The sequence below is a fragment of the Salvelinus alpinus genome, chromosome 26, assembly GCF_045679555.1.
Source record: "Salvelinus alpinus chromosome 26, SLU_Salpinus.1, whole genome shotgun sequence".
NCBI classification, from domain to species: Eukaryota; Metazoa; Chordata; class Actinopteri; order Salmoniformes; family Salmonidae; genus Salvelinus; species Salvelinus alpinus.
The window spans coordinates 14,015,231-14,036,148 of NC_092111.1; the positions used below are offsets into that span (position 1 = coordinate 14,015,231).

The 20,918-nt window shown below is 43.4% G+C and overlaps 1 protein-coding gene across 4 annotated transcripts in view; it reads left to right on the forward strand.

Moving 5' to 3' along the window:
- Positions 1-20,918, forward strand: part of LOC139554781 (mothers against decapentaplegic homolog 4-like) — a 61,067-nt gene that overhangs the window by 19,542 nt on the left and 20,607 nt on the right. The window lies entirely within an intron of this gene.

Genomic DNA, 20,918 nt, shown 5'->3' on the forward strand with positions numbered 1-20,918 from the left:
CGACAGATTTTTACCTTGTCAGCTCAGGGATTCAATCTTGCAACCTTACGGTTAACTAGTCCAACGCTCTAACCACCTCACGAGGAGCCCGCCTGTTACACGAATGCAGTAAGAAGCCAAGGTAAGTTGCTAGCTATCAATCATAACCACTAGTTATAACTACACATGGTTGATGATATTACTAGTTTATCTAGCGTGTCCTGTGTTGCATATAATTGATGCAGTGCGCATTCGCGAAAAAGGACTGTCGTTGCTCCAACGTGTACCTAACCATAAACGTCAATGCCTTTCTTAAAATCAATACACAGAAGTATATATTTTTAAACCTGCATATTTAGCTAAAAGAAATCCAGGTTAGCAGCCAATATTAACCAGGTGAAATTGTGTCACTTCTCTTGCGTTCATTGCACGCAGAGTCAGGGTATATGCAACAGTTTGGGCCGCCTGGCTCATTGCGAACTAATTTGCCAGAATTTTACGTAATTATGACATAACATTGAAGGTGGTGCAATGTAACAGGAATATTTAGACTTATGGATGCCACCCGTTAGATAAAATACGGAACGGTTCCATATTTCACTGGAAGAAAAAACGTTTTGTTTTCGAGATGATAGTTTCCGGATTCGACCATATTAATGACCTAAGGCTCGTATTTCTGTGTGTTATTATGTTATAATTAAGTCTATGATTTGATAGAGCAGTCTGACTGAGCGATGGTAGGCACCAGCAGGCTCGTAAGCATTCATTCAAACAGCATTTTCGTGCGTTTTGCCAGCAGCTCTTCGCAATGCTTCAAGCATTGCACTGTTTATGATTTCAAGCCTATCAACTCCCGAGATTAGGCTGGTGTAACCGATGTGAAATGGCTAGCTAGTTAGCGGGGTGCGCGCTAATAGCGTTTCAAACGTCACTCGCTCTGAGACTTGGAGTAGTTGTTCCCCTTGCTCTGCATGGGTAACGCTGCTTCGAGGGTGGCTGTTGTCGTTGTGTTCCTGGTTCGAGCCCAGGTAGCAGCAAGGAGAGGGATGGAAGCTCTTCTGTTACACTGGCAATACTAAAGTGCCTATAAGAACATCCAATAGTCAAAGGTAAATGAAATACAAATCGTATAGCGAGAAATAGTCCTATAATTCCTATAATAACTACAACCTAAAACTTCTTACCTGGGAATATTGAAGACTCATGTTAAAAGGAACCACCAGCTTTCATATGTTCTCATGTTCTGAGCAAGGAACTTAAACATTAGCTTTCTTACATGGCACCCCAAACATTTGAATGGTAGTGTACATTTTCTGAAGCATTATGACAACTCAGCGACACAATGGTAGGGATTAACTGAGCTGGGCTTGGGTCATTGATAATCATTGTCTCAGCGCAGCCTTTTAATGCTGTGAAACGATCCAAGAACCCAAAAGATTGAGGTGGAAAACAAGCTTTGTTTCCAGAAGGTCTCGAAATTGTCAATACATGTTACACCCTCAGAGTTGCAATAGTCACGTAGCCAGTTGTGGAGGGCTAAAAGTCTACTGAAACGTTCAATAGAAACGATTTAGGGAGGGCAGAGGGCCAGATATTATGGTGCGTTTGGTGGTGTCAAGTATAAACCCATTCATAATGTCATTGAATCCCACATGAACTATGATCGACAGAATTTCTTGCTGCAGGTTTAAAATGTCTGGGCGCATCTTATTGATGTCCTGTACTCAGTTTTTACTCCAGGTACTGAGATGTTTCTCGCCATTGAACTGCCCAATACAACGGCCGGAGAAGGGGATGGGGGAAATCTGCCCATTCCTACCCCTCACATTAGTGGAACCTTTCACGGGCCCACGAGAAGCAGGATAGCATACGCCCGCAGCTCCTGGCGATAGGTCCAGACCGCCCACAGCAGGCAGTGCCCCGTCAGATCCAGAGAGACGGAAAGGAGCTGAACTCGACGACAAAGCCGCTGCTGGAGTCAGCATAGTTGGAGTCAGCTCAGCCGTCGCAGACACAGGCAGTCCCAGCGATGAAAACGCAGGTAGATCAGGCAGCAGGGCTGTGAATATCAGACCTCAGGATAAGACACAGATGCAGACAGTTCAAAGTAACAGAAGTTTATTACAAAAACAGGGAGCATGCAAACAACAGGTCAAGGACAGGCAGAGGTCAGTAATCCAGAGCAGAGTCTGAAATGTACAGAATGGCAGGCTCAGGGTCACGGCAGGCAGAATGGTAAAAAACAGGGAAAACTAGAAAACAGGGACTAGAGAGAAAACAACAGGAGTACAGGAAAAACGTTGGTAGGCTTGACGAGACAAGACGAACTGGAAACGAGAACACGGGTATAAATACACAGGGGATAATGGTGCAGGTGGGCAACACCTGGAGGGGGGTGGAGACAAGCACAAAGACAGGTGAAATAGATCAGGGTGTGACAGGGAAACTATTCCTCATGATAATCTTCTCCGGACCTCTTGCAGACATTCCAGTTCACTTAGCAGCATGCCACTGCCTTTGATTTCCACGTTACTTGTGACATGGGACCCGCGCTGATTGGAACAATCCTCTTGCTGTTCTCCGTCTACTCCGCTACAAGATGGAGGATGAGAAGCAGGTGGAGACGACTTCCTTGACAGGCAGGCTCCAGGTAGCACAGGCCATTCGGATAGGGACAGATGACAAGGCAGGGATACATCCATCAGGCCCGAGCGGCATCCAGCCACAGGTGTTGAGAATGAGAAAGTTTGCGCAGAATTGAAATTTGCTTGCTAAGGATAGCCACCTTATTCCTATAATCCTCCGCAAGCAAACAATTGCCGCATTGGAACTCCTGATTGTCCATATTGTCCTGGACAAGAGCGTAATAAACACAGCTTCTACAGCGCTGGAAACGTTTGTTAGCTATTCCAGGCGAAGCAGGCTCCATTGCAACCTAGCTAGCTAGCTGGCTAGTTGATAGCAGGTTTTGACACAAACACTTATGAACAAAATAAAACAAAATCGGACTTCGAAAACAACTGGACGAAATAACAGGTCGAAGCGAAGGAGGTATCCGAATTTGTGACGAGTTCGTGGCAGGAAATCACTTATAATTTATGTGTTGCCAACCTAGGGGTCATGAACTACTCAGAAAGCATATTTAGAACTTTTATTATTCAAAAACATAAAATACTGTCAAATACCTCCAAAAGGTCAAAAATGTGAAAAATATCATGATATGATATTTTGTCCATATCGCCCAGGCATTATTTCATTTTCAATAAATGTGCAAAAAAACTAAAAACATGTTTTCACTTTGTCATTATGGGGTATTGTGTGTTGATATAAAATAAAATGAAATACATTTTGAATTCTGTCTGTAATACAACAAATCATGGAATAAGTCAAGGGGTATGAATACTTTCTAAAGGCACTGTATATTGACACCTGCAGATGGGTCACCTATAGCATACATAGAGAAAGGTAAGTAGTACACAGTACAGGCCTATTGATCCTGCAAGTTGCTCTGGATAAGAACATCTGCTAAATGACAAAAATGTAAATGTAATATCACAGAGAAAGGCATTTTCACAGTGCAAATGCATTGGGCAAAGTGTAAAAAATACAGTAAACCTCAATCTTGTATTATGATTTAATTTGAAACTTGTCTTTAACAATGTGTGATATGAGGAGGCTAACACGACTCAGGATAAGACCCAGATGCAGACAGGTCGAATTCCAGATGTGTATTACAAACAGGGGGCAGGCAAACGGCAGGTCCAGGGCAGGCAGAGGTCGGTAATCCAAGACAACGTAAAACAGGGACAGAATGGCAGGCAGGCTTAGGGTCAGGGCAGGCAGAATGGTCAGAACTGGGAGGACTAGAAAACAGAAACTAGAGATACTGGAATACGGGAGAACACGCTGGAAAGACTTGACAAGACAAGACAAACGGGCAACAGACCAACAGAAAATGCAGGTATAAGTACTCGGGATAAAGGGGGGGAATGGGAGACACCTGGTGGGGGGTGGAGACAAGCACAAGACAGGTAAAACAGATCAGGGTGTGACAGAGCCGATTATTTAACTTGAGTTTAATAAACTGAGCAATACATAAATAGACCATTTATGTATGTCATGCCACATGGTCATATGTAGCCTAATGTGAAATCTCTCAAGGTTTCTTCCTACCTACTGTAGGGAATTTTTCCTTGCCGCTGTTGCCCTGGTTTTCTCTTTTGAGAGTTAGGCCTAGGTTTTTGTCAAGCACTTGCTGCCAAACACGTTGGAGATATTATGCTGAAAGACATGGACATTTCTCAATGATTTATATGACGATAGGCTACATGGAAACCTCTTTCATAGACTATGCCTGTAAAGAATGTTGGCTAATGTTACATGGCAACAGTCAAATGAGGAGTTTCTAATTTATGCGGATGCTATGAGGTTTCACTTTGCTAATGGTGGCTAATGCTGCAAAGTTACTAGGCAGCTGACTGTACTCAATGAGGCTAACGCTATAGAGTTACTGACAGCTGGAAGTCTCACTACTTACAGTAAACACTTAAAGTACTAGCTAACAGCCAGGTTTAGCTAATGTGGCTAGTGCTATAGTAGTGAGACAAAGGCATACTTGCTAATAGCAGCTAACACCTCAGTATTGCAAACGAGAATCCTATCTACAATGGTGGTTGAGGCTGTTTGGTTATTGGTGATGCTAATGCTACAAAGTTGCTAACAGCTTTAGCTAAAAAAACAAACATAATAATACACTTGTGGGTACATTGAAGCCTGAGTGGTGGCCAGTACCACATGTACTGTCAACAGAGAAGCACACAGTCAAGTTTTGCATGTCAAGAGAGAGAATGCACAACGTAAAACAGCAAATAATGCATGCAGAGCAGAATTAGGCCGATACCCGCTAATTATCAAAATCCAGAAAAGAGACGTTTAATTCTACAACCACCTAAAAGGAAGCGATTCCGAAACCTTCCATAACAAAGCCATCACCTACAGAGAGATGAACCCGGAGAAGAGTCCCCTAAGCAAGCTGGTCCTGGGGCTCTGTTCACAAACACAAACAGACCCCACAGAGCCCCAGGACAGCAACACAATTAGACCCAACCAAATCATGAGAAAACAAAAAGAGAATTACTTGACACATGGAAAGAATGAACAAAAAAACGGAGCAAACTAGAATGCTATTTGGTCCTAAACAGAGAGTACACATTGGCAGAATACCTGATCACTGTGACTGACCCAAACTTAAGGAAAGCTTTGACTATGTACAGACTCAGTGAGCATAGCCTTGCTATTGAGAAAGGCCGCCTTAGGCAGACCTGGCTCTCAAGAGAAGACAGGCTATGTACACACTGCCCACAAAATTAGGTGGAAACTGAACTTCCTAACCTCCTGCCAAATGTATGACCATATTAGAGACACATATTTCCCTCAGATTACACAGATCCACAAAGAATTTGAAAACAAACCCGATTTTGATAAACTCCCATATCTACTGGGTGAAATACCACAGTGTGCCATCACAGCAGCAAATTTGTGACCTGTTGCCACAAGAAAAGGGCAACCAGTGAAGAACAAACACCATTTTAAATACAACCCATATTTATGTTTATATATTTTCCCTTTTGTACTTTAACCATTTGCACATCGTTACAACACTGTATATATACATAATATGACATTTGTAATGTCTTTATTATTTTGGCACTTCTATGAGTGTAATGTTTACTGTTCATTTTTATTGTTTATTTCACTTTTGTATATTATCTACTTCACTTGCTTTGGCAATGTTAAAATATGTTTCCCATGCCAATAAAGCCCCTTGAATTGATTTGAAATTGAATGCTTTAGGGAGTTCCCCATAGGAGGAGGGAGAGGAGGGCTGGAGGGGCTGTGCAAGTTGTTTTGTCTGAGACACAGGAAAGGGGCCGGGCCAATCTGAGGGTGTGTGGTTAGGGTTAGGTTTGTGGTTTGTGTATACTGTATGTATGTGCGTCTGTGTGTGTGTTTGTGTATACTATATGTGTGTGCGTGTGTGTGTGTGCGCGCACACCCACCCATGGTGGAACTAGAGAGAGGTAGTTAATTCAATACGCCCTGGCAGAATAAATCCTCACTGCTGAGTGAAGACATCATGTCTCACCTTCTGTGACCTTCTCCCCAACAAGAGAGGCTGGGGAGAGAGCGAGAGAGAGCGAAATAGGGAGTGAGAGGGGGAGCTGTAGAGACATAGCTGTGGACTAGATCAGGCTTCAAATGTCTAAGGACTTTGCTCACAGTCACATGTAGATCCATATCCTCTCTTTCTGTCACCCACTCTCCCCTTCTCTGTCTCTCTTTCTGTCACCCACTCTCCCCTTCTCTGTCTCTCTCTCTGTCTCTTTTTCTGTCACCCACTCTCCCCTTCTCTGTCTCTCTTTCTGTCACCCACTCTCCCCTTCTCTGTCTCTCTTTCTGTCACCCACTTTCCCCTTCTCTGTCTCTCTGTCTCTCTTTCTGTCACCCACTCTCCCTTTCTCTGTCTCTCTCTTTCTTTCTGTCACCCACTCTCCCCTTATCTGTCTCTGTCTCTCTTTCTGTCACCCACTCTCCCTTTCTCTGTCTCTCTCTTTCTTTCTGTCACCCACTCTCCCCTTATCTGTCTCTGTCTCTCTTTCTGTCACCCACTCTACCCTTCTCTGTCTCTCTTTCTCTGTCACACACACACACGCATGCATGACCGCACGCAGGCACTCACACACACATTAAATACTGTACAAACTCACCCCCCACCACCACACCCATTTTCACACATAATTCATCTTCCTGCCACACACACCGTTTCCCCTGCTGATTCCAGGTCCAGTCAGAACAGTATTGACACCAGCAGCTGTAGTAGCAGAGCAAAAGTGACATCATCACACAATACATGAGACTTAGTGCAGGGTGCGAATTATACATTGACCCTTGGAGGAACCCTGAAAAGTTCTCTACACAAACAATTTGACAATTATTTATATGTTCAGATTTTCACGGCGTATGAGGGTGCCCTGATTTGTAATGGGAGAAGCCAGTGTCACAGGCAGGATCTGAACCCAGGGAGAAACCAATGTCTTGACTGTTAGACCAAGTGTGACACCTATTTGGAAGTCGCAGGCAGTGCTACCGCATTACGAGACCATGTGTCTGACTCATGTCCGCTACATCCACCTCCCTTAAACCACCTCCTCCACAATTTGGTGCTATTGTCACAGTCAGGATCCAAACCCAGGTCTCCCACAGAAAAAAACAATGTCTTGACCATTAGACCAAGGGTGAGGGTGACACTTTTGAAGTCCCAGGCAGGGCTACCTCGTCACGAGACCATGAGTCCGCTACATCAGCATCCCCGGTAACCCCTATAATTTAGCCCAGGCCTGTATAAACAGATTAAAGTCTCTTGTGTCTCTAATGTCTCTATTCCTCTTCCATAGAAACCTCATGAAAGTTTATGAGCTTCAATCTTTGCTTCAATCAGCATGACAGACAGTATATTTTCACATCCGTTTAATATTTAATCATATTTATTTTCACAGTGTTAAACAATATGAAATATAACCACATCGCCTATTGATTAAAACATGCTGTTATATTTGTCACACCCTGGCCTTAGTTATCTTTGTTTTCATTATTATTTTAGTTAGGTCAGGGTGTGACATGGGGAATGTATGTGTTTTGGTTTGTCTAGGGGTTTGTACGTTTATGGGTCAGTGTCTTGTCTAGGTGTTTGTATGTCTATGGCTGCCTAGATTGGTTCTCAATTAGAGGCAGCTGTGGTTTATTGTCTCTGATTGAGAGCCATATTTAAGGCAGCCATAGGCATTTGGGTTTTGTGGGTAATTGTCTATGTTGCATGTGTGCACTTAGTTCTTTCATAGCTTCACGTTCGTCTGTTTGTTATTTTGTTTTCGTTCGTTTTTCGTCTTCCAAATAAAGAAGATGTATTTTTCACACGCTGCGCCTTGGTCCTCTCTCTCACCGCAAGACGATCGTGACAATATTGTACAGGAATATTTATTTATTTTCGACAGTTGGGTCATTCCACCAGTAGAGTGCCTTTTAGGTGGTGTACTTTTGTAAAAAAAATAATTATACAAAAAAATTCACCTAATTTTAACATTCTGTCTTAAAGAGCACATGTTCAACTTTTTGTTGTTGTATTTATAACATTTTATCACATTTTTCAAACTAAATAAACATACACAGACAAACACACATCAACATCACACCTGTCCAGACCCACATGTTCCCACCTTATCCATCTCCAGATCGCCTGCAAGACTCTATGCCACATGGCCTCAAACTGCACCACTCTGCCCTTCTCTGTCGCCCACACACTTTCAATATTCTAACAATAATGCATTTGATTCTTCCACCGTCCTAACGATGGAGGATCACTTGATTTCCAGTTAAGTAAATGTTTTTTCAACATGATTGATGAGAAAAGTATGGTCCAACTCACTGGTTATCTACCGTGCCCTCATATGACATACCTTGAAATATGCGGATAGACAGATTAAAAGTACATTTACATTGTAAAACTTCTGACAGCCAACTTTCTAACTCCACCCATGACTTTTGGACTTTATTGTCACGATCGTCTTCTTGAGAGAGATTGGACCAAGGCGCAGCGTGTGCAAAATACATCTTCTTTTATTAAAGAAGAGAGAAAAAACAAGAAACGAACAACTATACACAAACTAACAAAATAACAAACTGACGACCGTGAAGCTATACATATAAATAGTGCTGACACAAACACTACACATAGACAATTACCCACAACCAGCTAAAGCCTATGGCTGCCTTAAATATGGCTCCCAATCAGAGACAACAATAACCAGCTGTCTCTAATTGAGAACCAATTCAGGCAACCATAGACTTTCCTAGACACCTACACTGAACACTAAACCATCTACTCTACTTAACCCCCTAAACCATACAACACCCTAGACAATACAAAAACACATACTACACCATGTCACACCCTGACCTAACTAAAATAATAATGAAAACAAAGATAACTAAGGCCAGGGTGTGACATAACCCCCCCCTTAAGGTGCGAACTCCGGACGCACCAGCATAAAGTCTAGGGGAGGGTCTGGGTGGGCGTCTGTCCACGGTGGCGGCTCTGGTACTGGTCGTGGTCCCCACCCCACCATAGTCACTACCCGCTTTCGTAGCCTCCTCCAAATGACCACCCTCCAATTTAACCCCACTGGATTAAGAGGCAGCACCGGACTAAGTGGCAGCACCGGACTAAGGGGCAGCACCGGACTAAGGGGCAGCACCGGGATAAGGGGCAGCACCGGACTAAGGGGCAGCACCGGACTAAGGGGCAGCACCGGACTGAATGGCGGATCCTGGCTGGCTGGCTCTGGCGGATCCTGGCTGGACGGCTCTGGCGGATCCTGGCTGGACGGCTCTGGCGGATCCTGGCTGGACGGCTCATGGCTGGCTGACGGATCTGGCTGCTCATGGCTGGCTGACGGATCTGGCTGCTCATGGCTGGCTGACGGATCTGGCTGCTCATGGCTGGCTGACTGATCTGGCTGCTCATGGCTGGCTGACTGATCTGGCTGCTCATGGCTGGCTGACGGATCTGGCTGCTCATGGCTGGCTGACGGATCTGGCTGCTCATGGCTGGCTGACGGATCTGGCTGCTCATGGCTGGCTGACGGATCTGGCTGCTCATGGCTGGCTGACGGATCTGGCTGCTCATGGCTGGCTGACGGATCTGGCTGCTCATGGCTGGCTGATGGATCTGGCTGATCCTGTCTGGCTGACGGATCTGGCTGATCCTGGCTGGCTGACGGATCTGGCTGATCCTGTCTGGCGGAAGGCTCTGGCTGATCCTGTCTGGCGGAAGGCTCTGGCTGATCCTGTCTGGCGGAAGGCTCTGGCTGATCCTGTCTGGCGGAAGGCTCTGGCTGATCCTGTCTGGCGGAAGGCTCTGGCTGCTCCTGTCTGGCGGAAGGCTCTGGTTGCTCCTGTCTGGCGGAAGGCTCTGGCGGCTCCTGTCTGGCGGAAGGCTCTGGCGGCTCCTGTCTGGCGGAAGGCTCTGGCGGCTCCTGTCTGGCGGACGGCTCTGAAGGCTCATGGCAGACGGGCGGCTTTGCAGGCTCAGTACAGACGGGCGGCTTTGAAGACTCAGTACAGACGGGCAGTTCATTCGGCGCTTGGCAGACGGACAGTTCAGACAGCGTTGGGCAGACGGGTAGTTCAGGCGCCTTTGGGCAGACGGGCAGTTCAAGCGCCGTTAGGCAGACGGGCAGTTCAAGCGCCGTTGGGCAGACGGGCAGTTCATGCGCCGTTGGGCAGACGGCAGACTCTGGCCGGCTGAGACGCACTGTAGGCCTGGTGCGTGGTGCCGGAACTGGAGGTACCGGGCTAAAGACACGCACCTTCAGGCTAGTGCGGGGAGAAGGAACAGGGCATGCTGGACCCTGGGAGCGCACATTAGGCCTAGTGCGTGGTGCCGGAACTGGTGGTACCGGACTGGGGACACGCATCTCAGGGCTAGTGCGGGGAGCAGCAACAGGACGCACAGGACTCTGGGGACACACAGGAGGCTTGGTGCGTGGTGTAGGCACTGGTGGTAAAGGGCTGGAGACACGCACCATAGGGCTAGTGCGTGGAGGAGGCACTGGTGGTACTGGGTTGGGGCGAGGAGGTGGCGCCGGAAATACCGGACCGTGCAGGCGTACTGGCTCCCTTGAGCACCGAGCCTGCCCAACCTTACCTGGTTGTATGCTCCCCGTCGCCCGACCTGTGCGGGGAGGTGGAATAACCCGCACCGGGCTATGTAGGCGAACCGGGGACACCATGCGTAAGGCTGGTGCCATGCAAGCCGGCCCGAGGAGACGCACTGGTGACCAGATGCGTTGGGCCGGCTTCATGACATCCGGCTCAACGCTCAATCTAGCCCGGCCGATATGTGGAGCTGGAATGTACCGAACCGGGCTATGCACGCGTACAGGAGACACCATGCGCTCTACTGCGTAACACGGTGTCTGCCCGTACTCTCGCTCTCCACGGTAAGTACAGGGAGTAGGCGCAGGTCTCCTACCTGACTTCCCCACACTCCCTTTAAGGCCCCCCCCAAGACATTTTTGGGTTGTACTCACGGGCTTCCAGCCTTGCTTCCGTGCTGCCTCCTCATATTGCCTCCTCTCGGCTTTAGCTGCCTCCAGCTCTTCACGAGGGAGGCGATATTCTCCCGGTTGTGCCCAAGGTCCCTTACCATCCAGTATCTCCTCCCATGTCCATGAATCCTGTGTAGGTGGGTCCTGTTGCCGCTTGACACGCCGCTTGGTCCTAGATTGGTGGGTAATTCTGTCACGATCGTCTTCTTGAGAGAGATTGGACCAAGGCGCAGCGTGTGCAAAATACATCTTCTTTTATTAAAGAAGAGAGAAAAAACAAGAAACGAACAACTATACACAAACTAACAAAATAACAAACTGACGACCGTGAAGCTATACATATAAATAGTGCTGACACAAACACTACACATAGACAATTACCCACAACCAGCTAAAGCCTATGGCTGCCTTAAATATGGCTCCCAATCAGAGACAACAATAACCAGCTGTCTCTAATTGAGAACCAATTCAGGCAACCATAGACTTTCCTAGACACCTACACTGAACACTAAACCATCTACTCTACTTAACCCCCTAAACCATACAACACCCTGGACAATACAAAAACACATACTACACCATGTCACACCCTGACCTAACTAAAATAATAATGAAAACAAAGATAACTAAGGCCAGGGTGTGACATTTATAGCCCTCCCAGAAGGCATGAATCACTGAGTCACTGTTCGTTTTACACTTAAGACATGACTCTGCCGTTGTGCTGTAGAATTTATGCATTTTGTCTCATGTATAATACGTTCTATACATTCGTTTATACTGGATTAAGCATACATTTTAGTAAACTGTAATTTCGTTAGTTATGTTCCAACACTACCTCCATCTTGTGCCAATATCAGTTCTTTTTAAGTCTTGGTTCCTATAGTTTGTATTTTTTCCGAAGAGATTGTTAGATGGATAGACTCCCTGCAAGGTTTTGTATATCTTACCTATCAAATTAATATCATTTTCTGAATCAAATTGGATTCCCTCAACATTGCTTGATCAATATTTTATTTTGTAATCTAAAACATTTAAGTTGCATGTATTTGAAAATGTCTACATTGGTCAGTCCAAAAGGGCTTTTAAATTCTGTCATGGAAATACATTTATTTGACTTTACTTTACTTTTTCATGTGGGCCAATTTATCGCTGAATTCTGAAAAGCTATCCAAGAATTGTTCCGTAGTGGTGTGTTTTTAAGGAGTGTTATTAGTTCTTGTAGAATCTGTTTAATTTTCTTCCATGTTGATATAGTGTTCTTAACTATGAAATTGTTAATGTTCTTAGCTTTATCTTTTGAAAATAGACATGTGGAAAGATTCTGGGGATGTGCATCTTCAATATGTACCCATTGTTCCTCTTTAGTGCATTTAACAATATATCGCAAGTAAAAGCCTTGGGTGGCGAGTTGATACAATTCCAAGTCTGGAAAGTTAAAACCACCATCAGACTTAAGGAGATGTAAAACTTTCCTTTTTATAAAGATGCTTATTCTACCAGTAAGATTTATGGTAAGATTGTTCCATTTAAATAGATCTGCTTTCATGTTGTTGAGTAATGGGATAAAGTTAACTTAATATATTTTTGGTTTTGTTGTGACTTATTAAGCAACCTAAGTATTTAATATTTTTTGTGGTCCACTTGAACGATTGCTGTAGATCATGAGTTATTCATTGTCTTTTTCCTATTGCCATTATTTCAATTTTTTCAATGTCAATTTTATATCCTGAGATTTTAGAGTATTTTAGGGGCATTGAGTTTTCAATATTAGTCAGGTATATCAGGAGATTGTCTGCAAATAAGTTTAGTTTATATTAATGTTTACCAATACTGATACCTGTTACGCTTGGGTACTGTAAAAATGTGTCTGCAAGTGATTCAATTTCCAGTGCAAACAGGAGAGGGTAGAGGGGACATCTCTGTCTTGTGCCCCTTTCTAAAGCAGATTCATCAGATAATGTATTATTTGTGTATATTTTTGCTTCAGGATATTTAGATAATATTTTCACAAAATTTATTATTTCAGCTGGAAAGTTGAAGGCTTCCCGAAGCCTTTTCGGGATAAACAGCTGTTATTGATGAATCTACATCTTGTTTTTTAACGTATTGTATTATACTGAAACATGTTATTATATTTGTTTGTCTTTTTTTAATAAACCCTGTTTGATTAATATGTATCAAGTCTGACAAGACTTTTGCCATTCTGTTGCTTACAAGTCTTTTTATTATTTTATTGTCATAATTATTACATTTATGAGTTTGTAATCTGCAGAGGGCTCCACGGATTTTCCTGGTTTTACTATAACTGAAATAACTGTTTGATACATGGAACTCGGAAGTACTGAACTGAGTGACATGTGTGTCGTCATTTGACTAAATAGGGTCACTACTTTGTCCCAGAATGTCAAATAAAATTATATCGGAAAGCTGGCCATTAGTGATGCACCGATATTACAATTTTGGCCGATACCGATATCCGATATTTTTCTTGCCAAAAAACCCGATACCGATAACCAATATTTAACATTTTTGCGGCCTTTTAACTTCTCTAGGGTAGGTGAGACGCTAACGTCCCACCAAGCCAACATCCGGTGAAACTGCAGAGAGCTAACATTCTAAATACACCATTCGTTATATTAAACATTCTTGTAAATACATGTATCTTACATCATTTAAAAGATGAACGTCTTATTAATCCAGTCACTGTGTCAGATTTCAAAAAGGCTTTCCTGCGAAAGCAAACATGCGAGGACGGCGCCCCGCACACACAAGTATTACTAGCATTTTCCAACCAAGCATTAGCGTCACGAAAGTCAGAAATAACAATAAAATAAATCGCTTACCATTGAAGATCTTCCTCTGGTGGCAATGCCAAGTGTCCTAACTACACAGTGAATGTTCGTTTTGTTTGATAAAATCTATTTTTATAGCCTAACACGAAACATTTGTAAACCGCTTGCATCGTGATTTCCGTCTCATTCAACTTTGGACAAAGCGTTCGTGGTAATTACCCACACTAAACAAACGTTTATTCAGTCATAGTTGGTTTCATTGCAATCCTCTGGTTGTTACTAACACAACCATACTTGATGGTTCTTTTCCCGGGATGTATTGACCGAAACAAATCGTTTTGAAGACACCAATCAATGACCTCATTGCGCACCAATGGTAGGACTGGTCTATCGTTGATTGACTGTATTTTGGCCCAATGACCACTGATCATCTTGAAATCTAGCTTGGAAGATAGCCAATGAGCTGAGGTAAACGGCAATATGTAATGGTTATACGTTCGAAGACCAGCCTTTGTCGTAAACTCTGGGGTAAAAGAGGTTCATTCGCCATTGCAAATCCTACTTGACTGAGCCACGAGTGTTACGCATAGCAGTACATATTCAATAGCATTTTCAACAAGTTTATATATTTAAATTATGGCAAATAAATCAGGAAAAGCTAAAACAAAGTCTAGGTATACAGATTTAACCCAAATTATAGAGGAAATTGAGACCGAGTTGCTTCAGGAAGATGAATCTTTCAGCGAAGCTAGTTTTGACTCCCAGGCGAAAGACATGTTTCTGCATGGCGAGGATACCATGCTGGATTGGTAAGTTCTAATGCTAATGTCATTGTTTGAAATTAATAATATCAAATATTATTCATTTTAGATTTAAAAAAAATATTTTGCAATATATAAAAATATCATCTGTAATGAAATGTGTAAAGTACACATTGGCTATACTGTGTGTGTGTGTGTGTGTGTGTGTGTGTGTGTGTGTGTGTGTGTGTGTGTGTGTGTGTGTGTGAGATATATATTTTACATTTATTTTACATAAACATGGAATGGAACAGCACTTCATCATAGTGATTATGTTCCCTGTACTCTATATGTATCTGTTTATTTTACGTGTTGATACAGGTCTCATACGTGAAAGTATTGTTACTGATTTTTTAAAATCTTTCACAGTGGCAGTGATTCTGATTATGAGCCGCCAATGTCTAGGTGTCCATCTCCCTCTGAAGCTGGTTCATCCAGCCGGACCCCCGCTGTCTCCGGCTCCACACCTACCCGGCCATCTAGAGGTGTGAAGTCAGTGACAAAGAAGCGGAGGTGGGGAAGAGAGAAATCTGCAGACAGAGTGCCAGAGGGTCATTGGCACTCTGTGTTAGAAGATGATGTGGAACCAAATCCACCAGTTTTTAGACCCAAAAGGCAGCCAGGACCTCAACTAGACATGACTGCAAAGTACAGCCCCCTTCAACTTTTTCAACTGTTTTTCACCTCGTCAGTTGTTGATTCCCTGGTGTCGAACACCAATAAGTATGGGGCCAAGAAGCAGGCAGGAAAGAAAGAGGCATGGAAGACCATTTCCATGTCAGACCTTTTCTGATACTTTTCAATGGTCATTTACATGGAGCTGGTGAAGTTGAAAACTCTAAGGGACTACTGGAAAACGTCAGCTCTCTATCAACTGCCTTTCCCCATGACTGTCATGTCTTGTAAAAGGTTTCTGACTATCTCACGGGCGCTTCACATCAGTGACCCAGAAGTTGATGGGGAGAATGACAAGAAGAGAGGCACACCAAGGTTTGATAGGCTCTGCAAAATCAAACCTCTCTACCCCAGCATCGTTGAGGCCTGCAAGACCTATTTTCAGCCCGCCCAGAACCTGTCCATCGATGAGAGGATGGTAGCCTCAAAGGCCAGAATCAGCCTCAAACAATACATGCGTAACAAACCAACCAAATGGGGTTACAAACTGTTTGTTTTGGCTGATTCTGTGTGTGCCTACACTTGCAATTTTTTTGTTTATGAGGGGAAAAACAGTTTTGCTACCGGTAATGGACTTAGTTATGATTCCGTTATGGAGTTGTTGGATTTTCAACTGCTGGGGAAGGGCTACAAACTGTTTGTGGACAACTTCTACACAAGCCCTAAACTGTTTACAGAGCTGAGGAAGCGGGAGGTGTAGGCTTGTGGCACCATTCGTACCAACAGGGTGGGATTTCCATAGACAAAGGTGAATGACATGCCTAAGCGGGCTGAGCGGGGTACCATGCGATGGATCCGTGAAGATGGCCTGCTGTTTGTGAAGTGGATGGATACCAGAGAGGTGGTCATGTGCTCCAGTATCCACAAGTCCTTCAGTGGAGATCACGTCATCAGGCGTGTGAAGGACGGTGCCGGGGCATGGACCACAAAAAAATTTCCCAATCCCAGCTGCTGTGAAGGACTACAACAAGGGCATGGGAGGTGTGGACCTGTCAGATGCGCTGATAGGATACTATAATGTTCTCCACAAGACCATGAAATGGTACAAGACATTTTTCTATCATTTCATTGACATTGCTTTGGTGAATTCCTTCATCCTCCAGAAGGAAATGGCCAAGAGCTGTGGACAGCCCCCCATCTCACAGCTAGCCTTCAGGGAGCTGCTCATCCAGGAGCTTGCTAGCTACAGCAAGTCCACTGCAGCACCTTCTGTCCCTTCTGCTCCAACCAGTGGTGTTCACCTGCCCAGATTCATCTCTGCAGGCATGAATGTTTCTCAGGGCAAAAAGGGCACAGTAGGGAGACGTCGTTGTGCCCTTTGTCACAGGAAATGCCCCATCACCTGCACCACCTGTTCAGTAAGCCTCTGCTTTACAGCAGAAAGAGACTGCAATGGGCCATGGCACCAGCAGCACAATATTGTGTAGAGGACTGAGGGTCTTCACAATATTGTAAATAGAAAATGTGTAAATAGTTACCCTTGTTATTTGTTTGTTTATTATTATTTAAAAGGGGGGGGGGGGGTGTTAGAATATCATTTATGTATTTTGTATATATTTCTTTCCTTCAAAATGTATCACTGTACCAATTTGAAGAACGTACCAAAGAACATAAGATGGTAACAATAGCTGAGCAAAGTATTAGACAGATAACTTTAAAAAAAATTGGGTACATTTGGGTACATTTGTGTGGGACACCTGGGTAACTTCATGCTCAATGTCATGTAGCTCGCTCATTTTTTTTTTTTTAAGTTATCTGTCTAATACTTTGCTCAGCTATTGTTACCATCTTATGTTCTTCATTCAAATCATCCACAGCAGCCTATCTGTATGTTTGGCTGTTCTTGGTAATTTGAAAGATGATGCAGCAACAATAAAAAACAGAAAACGTATGTTCATTTCCTTGTATTTTCTTCTACCAGATATATTGTGTTATATTCTCCTACATTCAATTCACATTTCCACAAAATTCAGAGTGTTTCCTTTCAAATGATACCAAGAATATGCATAACCTTGCTTCTGGGCCTGAGCTACAGGCAGTTAGATTAGGGTATGTCTTTAGGCGGAAATTGAGAAGAAGGGGGGTACCCCAAAGAAGTTAAGCATTCTAGTAGGGTTAAATAGTTAACACACGCACATGAACACAGCGGTCTAAGGCACTGCATCTCAGTGCAAGAGGCGCCACTACAGTCCCAGGTTCGAAGCCAGGCTGTATCTGTCACGATCGTCGTAGTGAGGAGAAGAAGTGGACCAAGGCGCAGCGTGTGAGAAATACATCTTCCTTTTAATTTTGAAGACGAAGACGTAACACGAAAAGAAACACTCAAAAAACGAACAAAACAAACAAACGACCGTGAAGCTATGAACGTAGTGCACACACAGGCTACAAACGTATAACATAGACAATTACCCACAAACACCTAAAGCCTATGGCTGCCTTAAATATGGCTCCCAATCAGAGACAACAATAACCAGCTGTCTCTGATTGAGAACCAAATCAGGCAACCATAGACTTTTCTAAACACCTACACTGAACACAACCCCATACATACTACAAAACCCCCTAAACAATACACACACCCTAAACTAGACAAAACACACAAACATCCCCCATGTCACACCCTGACCTAACTAAACTAATCAAGAAAATATATATAACAAAGGCCAGGGTGTGACAGTATCACATCCGGCTGTGATTGGGAATCCCATAGGGCGGCGCACAATTGGCCCAGCGCTGTCTGGGTTTGGCCGGGGTAGTCCGTCATTGTAAATAAGAATTTGTTCTTAACTGACATGCCTAGTTAAATAAAGGTTACACACACAGCACACTGACCAAAAAGTTATTTTGTTGGCATGTACGTATGTCCCCATTACCAGTAAAACATAATCAAAACCTATTTCTTTGACTTACTTGCTGTGCTGTTTTGTTGTTCATTTTTTCAGTTGTTTCATTCTCAACCAGGATTTCATCATACATGTCAAGCAGTGAAGTTTCAGCTCTGTCTGTCCGTGGCCTCTCTTCCTCGGTGCGCACTGTCACTGTGTCCGTTTCCATCTTGTCCAACTGTGTATGTAGCATTTCACGTAAACCCTGTTTCTTGTCTGCATCGAAGTAGCGGTCCTTGTACGTAACATCGAGCATGGTGGCGACACATTAAAGAGAGAATGCCACCGAATCGCTTGTTCACAGCCTGTGTCGGCAGTTTTGTTGAGCATGCGTTTCAATGCCATGACAGAGGGTATCACGTCTGCTGCAGGCACAGTTGATGAGCTTATTTCTCGAGTCAGTTGTTCGAATGGAGCTAGCTAGTGTATTCATGTTTCCCAGTTTCAAACATTTTCTCAAATGCCATTGAAATGGCAGTAGCGGTATGACGACTTTCCTCAGTACGAAATCCTCGACGACCCACTGTGCTGTCAGACTCAGCATTCTCATGGGGCTGATATCGCTGGTCCAAATGTCAGTCGTGAAGCTAATAGCAGTGATGCTATTACTGTGTAACTTCAGTAGGGCAACATCTGAAAAATAGCGCACTTGGTAGTGTGTACTGGTGCTCGACCAGTCGGCGAAAGCAAACATCACAGACGACGGAGAACAGTTGATTGTCAAGGGCGATGAATTCCATTATCTTGGTATTAATGGATTTCGCCTTTGAGTTGTCTCGCTGAAATGTTCTTACGCTTTCAAATGACTGCTCGACTTGTTGACTGCTCGATCCACACAGCAGACATTGTGGGCTAGGTTAGGAATTCTGTGTTGCACATGTAGTGCAACATTTTACATGGCGTCATTACGTCATGTACCTACGTTATAGGTATGATCATCAGCTTTGACATCGGTTTTGCACATCAGCGTTAAACTAAACATCGGGCCAATACCGATGTTGGCATTTTTAGCTAATATCGTCCAGTTCCGATGTGTTCAACGATATATCGCGCATCCCTACTGTCCATACCTTGTTCTTTTCTTTGCGCGATTGTGTTTAACAGTGTCTAATATTTATTTTTGGGTGCTTATTTTTTGTCTGCTGATAGTTGCTTCAGGGTTATTGGGTCAAAGAAGGCTGTAGGATTAGTCCAACTGTTATTTAATTCTGATTCATATCGAGTTTCATAGAAGCTTAAAAAATATATATTAATAGCGTTATTCTTTCTAATTAAAGCATTTTTATCTTTTGGTTTGGCGTGTATTCATTTTGTGGGGGCAGCGAGGTATTTACCAGGTTTATTTGCCATTAAATAGTATGCATTATTTGAGTTTAACCTGTAGTTTTTGGCTCTCTTCAAAAGTAAAATATAATATTCCTGCTTAAATTCAGAAATTGTATTTTCTTCTTTGACTTGTAAATATTTTTTATGGCCTTTTTTTAAGATAGTAATGTGTTTTTCCTTTTCTTTCATTTGAATTTCTAACAAAGATTTTACTTTTGCCGAGTGTGAGATTATCATTCCCCTAATGTATACCTTAAAAGCATCCCAAATTATGTCAGGGGTCGGCTGTCCTCTATGTCTCCATTTGTAATGGTAAAGGTTTAAAAATTTTCGTTTACGTATTTAATACATTTCGGGTCTTGAAGATGTGCTCTGTTCAGTCTCTGCCATGCCCTGATCTGTTTCACCTGTTCTTGTGCTTGTCTCCATCCCCCTCCAGGTGTCGCCCATCTTCCCCATTATTCCCTGGGTACTTATACCTGTGTTTTCTGTCTGTCTTGTTCGTTCAAACCTACAAGCGTATTCCCTTGCCCCTGTCTTTGCTATAGTCCATGTTTTCTAGTTTCCCGGTTTTGACCTTTCCTGCCTGCCATCCTGTACCTTTGCCTCTACTCTGGATTTACCTGACACTGAGCCCGCCTGCTGTTCTGGTGCCTTACACCCTCGCTGGATCATTGACCCCTGCCTGCATTGACCTGTCGTTTGCCTGCCCCTGTTAAAATAATAAACTTTAGTTTCTTCAACACTGTCTGCACCTCTCCATATTCTGTCGCTAAGTGTATTTTATTGCTGTCTGTCTAACTTGCCGAATATGTGATTTAGATCACCTGCTAAAATACTAGTTCCTGTCTGGATTTGATCTAAGATAGCTTGAATTCTATCCAAAACACCAGATTTGCCCCAGAGGGGATATACAATGAAATCAATGTGCATTTTTCACCATGAATGGTACAATTCAACATTAGAAAGCGGTCTTCTTGGTCCGTGTTCTGAGGTATAATGGAAAAGGGTTCTTATTTATCAGGATGCCTACACTTTTCAAGAGATTAAATGAATCAATGATTATAGTAAGTGCTTATTAAGTGCCAAATAAAGTAACAGGGTTGACCGTAACAGGGTTGAAGTTTTCATCTTAAATCAGTCAGATCAGCTTATGTGCAAAACATTTTTTTTTAAAGCCCCCATGCAGTCTATTTTCATTTTTAAATAATCTATGTATGTCTAATAAATCACTGTTTATTTCATGAAAATATAATTTATCATTTATTTCCCAGAGCCTCCTTTTGCCATTGAAAT